This window comes from Mauremys mutica, unplaced genomic scaffold, assembly GCF_020497125.1.
Source record: "Mauremys mutica isolate MM-2020 ecotype Southern unplaced genomic scaffold, ASM2049712v1 Super-Scaffold_100248, whole genome shotgun sequence".
NCBI lineage: Eukaryota > Metazoa > Chordata > Testudines > Geoemydidae > Mauremys > Mauremys mutica.
In genome coordinates this window covers 172,674-183,106 of record NW_025423294.1, presented here as the reverse complement: position 1 = coordinate 183,106, position 10,433 = coordinate 172,674, and positions in this window count along the sequence as shown.

Sequence of the window (10,433 nt, the reverse complement as noted above, 5' to 3'; positions counted from 1 at the left end):
TTGCATTACTGCTATTCAAAAGATACATATGGCATTATATGCAACAAAGTTTTGGTTAATGTACTCACACCCTTCCTTAATAACCTGGTGGTAAGAGACACAGGACCAGCCTTGCAGTTCAGGTTTCTCAATTCTTGAGTGAAAGATGCAGTGCTTAGAAAAAGCTAGTGTTACTTTGGGTTTACTTGACTAAGTTAAACTTAAAATCAAATCCGAATAAAAACTTAGGGAAACCGAGCTTAGCCTAGTTCCTTTGAAACTGAAAGTTTAAGAACAAGTACAGCCTACTGATAGTAGATAGAGAGAGAGTGGAGGAAGTAAGTCAGAATGATAGAGTGACGTGCTCTAGCGAGGTGGGTTACCTCTTTTATAGGGCACAAGTGCTGGAAATCCTTCCTCCTATGCCCAAATTTCATTCCTTACCCACAAAACATTAGGGTATGCTTACTTCATAGACTAGTATGTTTGTGCGTGTTGATGACATGTACATATGCACATAAGTTCCCTTGTGGTGTATGTGTTAATTCTGTGGGTACAACACTGAAAAACCCCTTATGCCATTCTCCATTGTCGATTGGTCTAGGTAAAGGTCTTAGACAGGCGTGGGTGCTTCTCTCTTTAAGTAACAAGATAAAGGTCAATTTTCCTTTCTGAGTAAAAGGTCGCAATATAGATATGCTCACTTTGCCTTAGCTTAACATACAGGATATGGCCTATAGGTCCTCAGAAGTCATGTGCCCCAGCCCCCTAATCATTTTTATTGCCCTCTGCTGGACTCTCTCCAGTTTGTCCACATCCCTTCTCATGTGGGTCCCAACCCCAAAAGTACTCACATTTCACCCCAATGGCTCCGAAATGTACATAGGGTGCTGCCATGGTCAAGTCACTCTTGAGCCTGCTGGCAGAGAACAAGGTGAAAAATAGCCAGGACGTCACTCAGTCAATTCCCTCTGCTCCCAGCAGGTGGTATCGGAAAGCTCCAAGATCCCTCACTTCCCTTTCTCTCATCAGCTTCAGGCCCCAGGGTTACAAATGCACAAACCAGTTGGGAGTCTCCCCTGGGCTCAGGGTGGGGCTGCGCTCAGGGGATGAACTTGCACACTTGGGATTTTAGTGCAAAGATACAAGTTCAATTTCTCATAGAGAAATCTGAGGGCAATTTATATTTGGTTAAAAATCTTATTTAGTGAAAGGAAAGCTGCAGTGACAGCCTGGTTACTGGGGTGCAAAACATTTTCCTCCTGGGAGAAACAAGAAGTTAGAATTAGAAATTTACATCATTTGTTCCAATGTTGGCACAGGTTTAATTTTGCTTCTGTGTAGGTTTGTTTCAGGCTGTGACTGTTTTGGTTTATTGGGTTGTTTTGTTTTTTTAAGTTGGAATGGAGATTTAATTGACATTTGCTGGATTCGAATGGCTGACCTACAACACCAGTTTTGACATTGTTCTGCATATTTTATACAGATTTGGCCAGTATTCAAGGATTCAATTCCTTTATAGGAGGTTTTAGTGGTCAGGCTTATTTATTTTATGTTATTTTCTCATCCTGCTGTAGCACACCTTTTTGATAAAATGTTGAAATTATTAATTTATGGTATTTGTTAGTTTTTATTTTTAAAAACAAAGTTTTTGTTAGTGTTTGGGTTTTAAATTAAACATTGTTTTTGGTTTCAATTTTTTATTTTGGCTTTGGTTATTGATGGGATCTTTAAGAACTTTGGATTTAATTTAGATAATTTTTTCTTCAAGCTTCCCAAGACACAGACCAGGTTTTCATCTCGAGGCCAAAAGACCAATAACATCAAGACGCTTGATCACGGCCTTGGATAGGCCAAGAGACTACTCACCCTATTTACTATTTTATTTTAATAAAGGTTGTATTGCTCTAACCCCTGGCCGGGGGGAGAGGAGATGAGCCTGGCCTTTAAGTGAGAAGGAGCAGAGGCATGGGAGGCATGGCCCCCGTGAAGGGTGGGGCCAGGTGATGGGGGGCACAGCCCCTCCAATTTTTTTTGTCTAGCCCACCTCAGTCCCCCACCAAACGAGAAGAGTCTGATGCCACCCCTGGTGGTCACCGGGTGTCACTGGTGCTCCATGGGAAATATGCTCTTTGCATTACCCAGATTGGTGGGAAACACACTCTGTGCCTTACCGTGACTGGTCCGTGGGAATCACTGCTCCTAGAAGGCAGACACACGCTGTGCATTACACCACCTGGCCACTGGGTGTCACTGCTGTACCAAGGGAAACACCTTCTGTGCATTACCCTGAATGACCACGAGGTGTCACTGCTGCTCCAAGGGAAACATGCTCTGTGTGTTACCCTGATTGGCCACTGGGTGTCACTGCTGCGCCAAGGGAGACATAAGAACGGCCAGACTGGCTCAGACGCAAAGTCCATCTAGCCCAGTATCCTCCTGTCTTCTGACAGCGGCCAGTGCCAGGTGCCCCAGAGGGAATGAACAAAGCAGGGAATCATCAAGTGATCCATCCCCTGCCGCCCATTCCCAGCTTCTGGCAAACAGAGGCTACAGGCACCATCCCTGCCATAGGCGGCAGGTTTGTATAATTTTTGGTGGGGCCGAAAATGGTGGTGTCCCCCGCTCCCGCCCTGTAAGCCGATATAAAATGAAGCTACAACGCGTCAGTGCCACAAGATTACAAGGGTCAATTAAAAGTGGAAAGTCAGAAGCAGCACTTGCCTACTTCAATATACAGTATTATATTTTGTTGCACCTGTTGTGATGAAGTGGGAATGTTCTTAATATTTTCTCTGAATACTGTGTGGGTGCCTCAGTTTCCCCTGCAAGATGCCAACTGAAGGAGTTGGGGACAAAGAGATCAGGTGGCCTCCTTGTCCAGAAGAGACACAGAGGCCAGAGGAGGGATTGTCATTTTGGAGCTGGCTGGGGAAATGGGGAGAGACCCAGAACTTGGTTCTGGGCTCCCCACCCCCCAAGATGGACCTGACAGAGGGGTTCTGTTTTCTGTACCAACAAGCTCTGTTTAAACTGAGTTCCCATCATCTAATAAACCTTCTGTTTTACTGTCTGGCTGAGAGTCACATCTGACTGCGGAGTTGGGGTGCAGGGACCTCTGGTTGCCCCAGGACCTGCCTGGGCAGACTCACTGCGGAAAGCGCACGGCGTGGAAGGGCTGAATGCTCCGAGGTCAGACCCAGGAAGGTGTAAGCTTCTTGCCCTGGAGACAGTACGCTCCGAGAGAGGAGGCTCCCCCAGAGTCCTGACTAGCTTTGTATGGAGTTGTTCCAAAGCATCCCAGCATCCCCTTCCACCCCATGCACTTCCCAGAAGTCCACACAGGCACTGACACTCCCTCCTCTGGCCTTTGTCTCTTTTCCAGGCATTAGGAGGCCACCTGATCTCTTTGTTCTCCAACACCTTCAGTTGGCACCTTGCAGGAGAGTGGCCCAGGCCATCAGTTACCAGGAGTCAGGGTTGCAGCCATTCTCTGTGCAGACAGCTCACACTGTCCCTCTAGGGCTCTGCAACAATCACACCCCCTTATCCCACCATCTAGATCCTTGAGAAATGCACAGGGGAAACTGAGGCACCCACACAGTATTCAGAGAAGAACATTCCCACTTTTTAACACCTGTATACGACTAGTTATATACTTTAAAGGGGTGTAAAATAGTCAAGTATCATGCTAAACAAAATGATACTCCAAACTGACCACCAAATTTAAGTTGCACGTTTTTCCCCTCAGGTGAGGGCTCTGGGGTTGGGCTGGGGATGAGGGGTTCACAGTGCAGGAGGGTGCTCAGGGCTGGGGGGCTGGGGGTGCAGGGACTGGGGTGGGGCAGGGCTGGGGATAAGGAACTTGGGATGCAGACAGGCTGCCCCAGGGCTATGGCCAGAGAGGACTCCCGCCCCGCCCCCGTTACCGGCAGCCACAAGCTCCAGGGGAGGGACCCCTCCTCACCCCGCTCCCCACAGCACACTCACTCTGCACCACAGTCACTGCACATGCTCCTAGGGACTCTCTCAGGTCCAGAAAGCCCACTCGCCTCCCCTGTGGTGGGTACCGGGTGTCACGGAGTCCCTGGGCGATGCTCTGGAACTGCTCCCCACCAAGCCAGGCAGGACTTTGGGGAGCCTCCTCTCCCTCGGAGCAGACTGTCTGCAGGGCAAACACTCACAGAAGCCCCAGCAGCTGCTAAGGTGAGTGATGTCCGTCTCCTGGCCGGAAGTCCCCTTCGTGTCTCCTCCAGGTAGCGGGAGGAGAGGGCTGCCAAAAACAGCAGGGTCCCCTCCCCTCCTGAGGTGCTACAGCACCAGCAGCTAGCACTGCTCTTATGCTGTAGCCCTTAGGAGGCGGCGGCAGCAGCAGCAGCAAGGGAGAGAGACGCGCGCTGCGCACTCTTTATGTTCAGGCAGGGAAGCTCCAGGGCGGGGAGCGGGGGAAGCTCCAGCCCCGGCGGCGGCGGGGGGGGGGTGAGAGGCGGGGGCGGGGCGCTCCAAGCAGGGGAGAAACCTAGCTCCAAATATTGGTGGAGCAGAGCCCCTGACTGTGAATATTCCTGGGGCTAAAGCCCCAGGAGCCCATATAAGTTGGCGCCCATGGGCCCGGCTGCAGGGAGCTGGACACAGGGTACCTGAGTGGAGCAGGGCTGGGGAAAGGCAGAGGAGCTGGGGAGCTCCAGCCTGGAAAGCCCCAGGCTGTGGCCTAGCAGAAGGCAACAGGTACTGGGGGGTTGCAGAGGGCAGCCCAGCGGTAGGCAAAGGCAGCAGGTCCAAACCCTCCTTGCCAGTGATGAGTGGCTGATACTGCAGTCTGCCCCAGAGTGTGGGGCTAGATGATGACTGGCCTTATACTGAGCCGAGGTGAGAATAGTGGGTGGGAGTTCCCTGGGGAGGGGAGACCCTAAGGCTGAGGGGTTACTGCCAGAGGGCAGCACCCCAGGTAAAAGGGGCACCAGGTCCAGGGAGGGACACGGGGGGCCAGAGGACAGGCGGATCACCGGCCTGCAGAGGGTGCGCGGGAGCTGGAATGAGCTAATTCCCAGAAGTCACCAGCAGGGGGTGCCGCAGGGATGAGTCCACTCATCTACCTGGGATAACAAGGCTGGCGCATGTCAGTTTCCACTGATGAAATGACAGACTTCATATGAGCTTGCCTTGTTCAGTAGTGTGCTGGACAGGGAAAGATGCACATTTCTGGGGGAAGTCTGGGAACAGAGACTTTTCTGGGGTTTTCCTGTGCTGCACTGTAACTCCTGAGTCGCTGACTAGCAGCACTCAATACTGTGTAGCTGGGAGTGAGTTACATGCTGGAGACTGTGTGATAACTGCCCAGGAGTGGCTGCTCTCACAGTAAAACAGTGTAAAAGTCACCCCAGCCTGGGGAACTGAGGGGACACAGCTGTTCAACACTCCAGATTGCACTGTTGTTAACGTCACAGACACTCAATTTCAAAGAGGCTCCTAAAACACAGAGAAAGTAAATCCATGTCCCAGAAATCCAAGACTCCAGAGAGAGGGCAAGTCACCCTGGCACTGCTTCTTGCTGACGGAGAGGTCCAGAGACAATGAGAGAGTCCTGGAGAAGCTGGAGACAGTAACCATGGGCTGGTGGGGTTTAGTGGAGAAAGGGAACAGGAAGGGCAGGGATAGTACTGAATGCAGGATCTCAGCAGTACTAGATGTCAGGATAGCACATAGTGCAGCCCATTGGAAAACATAATCCCAACTAGACATATAAAATGATGAGGTCTACATTAGCTGTTTCCACTCAAGAGAGAGATCTTGGAGTCATGGATAGTTCTCTGAAAACATCCACTCAATGTGCAGCAGCAGTCAAAAAGCGAACGGAATGTTGGGAATCATTAAGCAAGGGATAGAAAAGACAGAAAATATCATATTGCCTGTATATAAATCTATGGTGCACCCACATCTCGAATACGGCTGTAGGAGCTGGATTTTATAATGTACTGGGAGAATTTAATGTATGATTTGATTTCATCCTGTCAGCCACCCTGTTTGAATAGCAGAAAGGAATGACAGACCAGAACAATCCTTCTGACTGATTATGGTCACCTTTTGTTTTAGGATAAGTTACACTGTCTACTATGGTTTCCTCTATGTATTACAAATTAGGCACTCTAGTTAAATCTACATGTCTTTGTTCTAAGGTTTAGTAAATAAGAGACAGGATTCTCTATTGTGTCTATGTTAAGTAGATTAGAGAAACATTGAAGGCAAGGTTTCATTTGCAATGCCTTTTTGCTCGATATAAAATACTACTGTTTGTATTCTCAGTGGGTTTGTGTGAATGAGGATGTATGCATCAGGAAAAGAGAAGGTGTAAAGGCCATTGTTATAGCCAGAGTCAAGGAAGAAGGAGTCAAGAGACTTAAAGGACATCAAAGAATCATCAAGGTGCATCCATAATGAAGGGCAGATAGATGACCCGAGGTAAAGGCTGGAACCCCTGAGGACAATTGATTAAATCAGAACAAAAGGACAGGCTGACCCTCTCAGAGGTGCACTGGAATGTTTACACCAGTTAAGAAGTAACCGATCACAAACAGATACAGCAAAATCCATAGAGTTCAACAAAGGGAAAAAAACTATAAGATCCAGGGTGCTTGGCCATGGGACTTTGGGTTCGTCATGCCACACTCCAGGGGCATTGGACCGCGATCGACAAGAGCCCAGCCCCACACTCGTGCTGAATCTAACTGGCCATTAGATTGACTCGAGCTACAACAGACCAGTAACTATGAACATCACTGGCAGGGTGGGTGGGTGGGTGTGTGTGTGTGTGTGCGCGCGTGTGCGTAAAGAATATGCCAACTGTTGTATTCTCAATAAATGCTGTGTATTTACCTTCCTCTACAAAGATCCCGTGTGCTTTGTAGGAGCATAACACTGCATGCAGATGTGGTCGCCCCATCTCAAAGACGTTTACTTGAGCAAACAGGAGATATTTGCACTGTGCGATACTGCTCCTGTGCTCTGTTCTCCACAGACGGATACAGGAGATGGAGCCCCTAGCAGGGACCAGGGAGATCTCCCTCATAGGAAGCCCAACACCCTCCCCATTGTGAGGAGCTGGATATGAAGGGAGGGGAATCTCCCCTAAACCTCACTACTGGGTGCCCCCTTCATATCTCACAGCAGCCGCTGGTCAGTCAGGTCAGGCTCCAGCACTGGGAGTCTGGTCAGTTTTCCTAGCCCCATGTAGGAGGGTTATTTTCTGTTTCACAAATTGGGGTATTTCCACCTCCTAATCTCATGGGTCTGTTCCTAGAATCTGGGCCACTCATTAAACTCCCCCCAGCAGGAATGTCACAAGCTGTCCTCCTCCCTTCCCCACCTTGTGCATTTCCTGCCCCGCTCCAAACCAGACTGTGCAAATCTTCCCATCTCCGGTGTATTTGCTGTCCCTCTCCCTCCTGCAGGAAACCACCAGCAACCCCCCGATAATCCCTACCTGAACAGGCTCCTCTGCAGCCATTTCTCTCCCCTGTCCCATGGCAGGATGGGATGAGCTGGAGTGAAACATGGACGTCATTCTGCAGCCTGGGAAGGTGAGAAGGGCAGTTGCGGGGGTTACAGAACAGGATTTAGTTAATTTCACAGGACGATTCTCCCAAGCCCTTTCCCTGCACACAGCCATCCTAGATTCTGCCATCCTGGGAAAATGCTCAATCTCTTTATTACAGTGTGGAGCTGGCCCCTCCTGCCAGGCTAAGCCCACAGAGAGATTTTCAACCTCCCTTCTCCCTCCCCCCATCCCATAACTAAGTCTCTGAACACAAGGCTAGAAAAGAGCAGAACCAAAGGAGTCACTGTGGGGGATTCCCTCTGACACTGACCCCCCGGCAGTCACACCCCAGCAGGGGGAATATGGAGTCAAGAACCAGCTTTTCCTCTGTCTGATCCTTTTCTTGATCACTGGAAAGTGGTTCTGCCCAGGGATGCTGCAATACATGTCTCTGGGTGGACTAGAGAGCTGGAAATCTCTCCCCCCCCACTCATTTCTCCCACTGCCCCTTTCAGTTTCTCCTTCCCCTGTCCTCTCTCCCTGCCCCTCTGGGTGGGAAAGTCCCATTCCTGGGGGCTTTGCTCTCCCATGGCTGGATTTGCTCCTGGCAATTGCTAATGGGAGGAGAGGCTGTTTGTGTAGAGTCACTTTCTTGCCAGTCCCCAGCACTTTCCCAGAGGACTTTCAGTTACCTGGAGTCTGTGGTAGAATTTGCATTAACAGGGCCCAGGGCTGCCCCAAGGGGCTAGTACCAGCTGGAGAAAGTCATCACCTGGGCCAGGCAGAGAAAAAAGCTTTAATTAAGGTCACATCCCAGCACAGAGCCCCGCTGGGGGAGCAGCAGCTGCTAAACCTGGTCTCCCAGATCACAATGGAGGCTGCAGCGTCTGACCCAGGAAGCTGAACGCCAATGTCCTGAGCAGAGAGGGACAGAGCGTTTGAGCAGCTTCCCTCCTTTAGCTCTCTGGGGAGAGCAGCTAATGAGAGCCCCTCCTCACAGGGAGAACTGCTGATCTCATTTGCCCCACTGTCCATCCGGAGTCACTCCTTGTCTTTCCATGCAGTGACTCTGGATTAACAATGGTCTCAATGAAACCAGATTTCAGGAAGAAGGAGTCCAGAACGCTGTGGAAGAGACCATTGTGTGGCATTTCTAGCCCCCTTCCCACCTGCCGCAACCCCCAGATCTAGTATAAGGACTGGGGGCGGGGGGGCATGAATATTCCCTGCGGGACCAGAAGTTCCTGCAGTTTTCAAGAGGGGAGAAAAGAAAAATCTGTGATTTCACCTGACAGTGTTTGGTAAGTGGATATAAAGTTATCAGGGTGAGTGGGCCTGGCTGGGGGCTGCCTGGCCGCGCTTGGAGCCAGGATTGTGGCACAAACTGATCGGGGAGCAGGATCAGGGTTAGCAGCAGCCCCCAGACACCCCCCAGAGCCCAGTGCCCAGACCCCACAGCCGGGGCCCCAGACACCCCCAGAGCCCCAGCCAGGGTCCTGCCAGATCTTCCCTGGCCCCCAGTCCCCAGAGTCCCTGGCCAGGGGCCCCAGACACCCCCAGAGCCCCCAACAGCCCCAGGGAGAGCTGGACACTGGCGAAGGGGAGAGAAAATGGGGCACAATCGGGGGGGGGGGGAACAGGGAACTTCTCAGGGGTTGGGGGAGGGGGGGTCACCCTGGGGGCTGCTCGTGGCTCTCTAGGGAGAAAGGGGGCAGGACGGGGGGGCGGGGTGTCCCCACGGGGGGGGGGGGGGCAGCGGTAAATCCGAGGGGATCTCAGCCCCCCCCTTTCTCTCCCCCCTCCTCGGGGGTCACCGGCTTCCCCCCCCCGCTGCCCCGCCCGGGCTCCCAGCTCACAATGGAGCAGCGCGCGGCGCTCACCCAGCAGCTGATCACACTCCGCCCCGCCCCCGATCTGCGCATGCCCAGAGCCGGGATACACAAAACTCTTCTCTGGCTCCGGGAGAGGCGCCAACGGCCCCGCCTCCGTTCGCAGTCCGGCTCCGCCTCCCTCACCAACGTCACTTCCTGTCCAGAGAGCGTGAGGAACTACATCTCCCAGCCTGCCCCAGGGCGCTTCCGCCCTCCCCAGCCCGGGTACGGGAGGTCCCCCGGGCCAGCCTGACCCTCCCCCCACCGCTCCTCCTTCCCCCCGGCCCCGCCCCCTCTCCCAGCCGGTGCCTCTCAGACCCGCCCCCCCCCGCCTGTTCCCGGGGAGCGGCAGAGCCCGGGGGGCTTGTGACCCCCCCCGTAATAACCGGCCCCGAACAGCCCCCGGCCCCGGCCCCTCCCGGCAGGAGCGTGTCCGCCCCACGCGTGTCCCCGCGGGCTGCAGGGCTGGAGCAGCCTCCGCGCTGCGCTCCCGGCCCGGGCCATGGCCCCGCTGCCGCACACAGGGGCGGGGGACGGGACTCGGGGGGGCAGGAAGGGGCGGCTCCTCCCCGGGCCTGGCCCCGCCCCCGGGCCCTCGCAGGGGGGTTGGGACACGCGGGGAAGCGGGACCCGCCTCAGCCCGGAGGGGGCAGGATCGGGGCCGGGTCTGCCCAGGGGAAAAGCGGGGGCGGGGCTGGTGCTGCTGAACCATCAGACCAAGGAGCCCCCGGCGGAGAATGCAGCGAGCGCGGGTCAGTTCAGCGCTGGGGGTGGGACCCAGCACGTGTCAATCACCTGCCGCTAAAGCGTCTAAATCCCCTGGGCACAGCTTGGGAGCTGCACTGGGAATCCATCCTGCAGGAAGCCCCTTCCCCCTTCTGCTAGCTTGTGTTTTGTTACAGCCCTGGAAATAATCCCGCTGCCTGCACGTGTTCCGCAGAGAACAGAGGAGCAAATTCTCTCCCTGTTCCCCCTTCCACAGCCATTAAAGGAAGAATAAAGCCCCAGCAGCACCCTGCCCCACAGAGTCCCCCCTGTAAGGAGAGAGA